The sequence below is a fragment of the Etheostoma spectabile genome, chromosome 5, assembly GCF_008692095.1.
Source record: "Etheostoma spectabile isolate EspeVRDwgs_2016 chromosome 5, UIUC_Espe_1.0, whole genome shotgun sequence".
In the NCBI taxonomy this organism is placed as follows: Eukaryota; Metazoa; Chordata; class Actinopteri; order Perciformes; family Percidae; genus Etheostoma; species Etheostoma spectabile.
The window spans coordinates 19826659-19828816 of record NC_045737.1 but is presented as its reverse complement, the minus strand read 5'-3'; positions in this window follow the sequence as shown (position 1 = coordinate 19828816).

Here is a 2158-nt window from a genome sequence, read left to right as displayed (position 1 = left end):
CCATTGAGAACGAGCTAGCATGCTAGCGCTAGGATGCTACGATTAGCCACCTCATCTCGGCTAGTTATGTAGAAAGCTGTGGAGATTTTAAACAGCTTACCTGGAGACTGAAGGCAGAGGACATTCAGAATCCCGTATTTTTTTCATGATATGGGCACTTTAGCACAGGATAATACACTATTCGTGGCTACTGCTGTCTCAGTGTGATTGTTTGAAGTATGGTGGCATTAACAAGTTTTTCAAGCTATATTCTTTATCGTGCATTTTCTTTCTGCTTTCAAGCTTTGCTCTTGCTATTGCATTCTGCTGCATAATCCCCAATGCCCAAATAGCACTCACCTCACTTGTATTGTTATTTTAACCCCAGGAGTTGCATATTATAGCTTTATCTTCCATTTCTATAGCCTAGAAATCAAGACGCAGTTTAGCGGTAGCACATGTAATTTGCAGCTAGGGTCAGTCTAGCAACTCTCCGTTGGCATGCAAGCTGGAAAAACTAAAATCTGGTCAGGCCAATCAGATCGTGTATAGAGTTGGTGGGCGGGCTTAACATAAGGATGGCAGAGCTGAATGACGAATTCCCTTCTACTTGAAAACTAAGAAGATGGCTGCTGCTGCTGCTAGCAAACAGCGGTCTTTTGAATCGGCTTTGGCCGCGACTCTGGAAGACTTGGAGATAAGCACTGAAGTCATTCTTAAAAAAGGAAGATGTGTTTGTAGTTTTGCCAGCAAAAAGTTGAATCTATGAACTATCGTTGCTCTGGTTAGTTGTAGTGCTTTCCTACTGCGTGTAGAGGGAATTTGAAAGACAACTGTTTATTCTGCCCCTTGAAATTGAGAACTGCCAGCTGAGCTCCCAGACCCAACATCTTGATATGGGTCTGGCTTGTCAGGCTACCAGTTCTAGACTCCTTGAGTGCGAAAGAAGTTCTCAACCTGTAAATCAAGAAGGAAAAGAAGGTTGCATGAGCCAAGAGAGATTTCCCGGTTTTTCTGTTTATGGGATTAAAATAACATTAAGATTGGTTAATCTTTCTGATTTACGTTTTGAACTGAAAAAAAGAGTTCAGTGTTCATGTCCTTTTCTTTGGTTACCTCTCCTGCTTTACCTGTGCTTAACCATGCACCTATGTGTCTTCCTTTTCTTTTTTGTCTGTCATGTCTACGTACCTTTTGTTTGTTCATAAACCAAAACTGTAAAGCGTCTTTGAGGGTTTAGAAAAGCGCTATAAAAATAAATGTATTATTATTATAACTAGTTCTAACCTGCCTGACACCTAACTTCCTGTCTGATAATTTTACTGTAGGTTTGAATAGTTAGCTATTAAAATCAGAAAAAGATCGGTAATATGTGTGAGCCTGGGACATTCATGCTAGTATTGTCTTCTCTAGGTTTCTGGGCACGCCCTTCTCGAGTTAAATGCCAATGAGAAACCTATTTATTCTTTTTCAAATGTCTTTACGATATTTTATGGCTGTGACACAGGCGTAATCTATTTGAGTTGAAAAAACTACTGATAACAACTGCACTGTAAAGGGACATTTTGCAGCAAAGCCACTGAGACAAAGTCTAATAAGTTTGATACAGGAGGTACCCTATGTAAGATATTACACTGTTATTACTGATATTTTTGTAATTTCTTTGACAGACACACATACAGTGACACTGTACTGTTTGTTTTTCACAGTGTTTGCCTTATTCTGTGCTTTCTTTCTAAATCATCTCTGTGTTTGCTACAGTCAGCTATATGCTTTCAAATTAAAGTGACAATTCGTTCACCTTGCTGTCTTTGACTTCTCAGCTTTGCTTTCTGCTCTTAAATGAATCATAAAATCTGTACCTTCTGTACTAAATAGCTACTGTACGGCCTATGTCCCCATTAAAGGTCCCATTGCATGAAAATTTCACTTTATGAGTTTTTTTAAACATTAAAATGCGTTCCGCCAGCCTGCCTATGGTCCCCCAGTGACTACAAATGGCAATAGGTGTAAAGCCCTGGGTTTCCTGCTTTGCCTTTGAGAAAATAAAAGCTCAAATGGGCCGATCTGGTTACCTCCCATTTTTCTGCTTTCCCACCCAGAAAATTTGTCCCACCCATGAGAGCACCTCCCGCCCCCCCCTTCCTCAGATCTACAGACTCAGAAATGGCACATACTA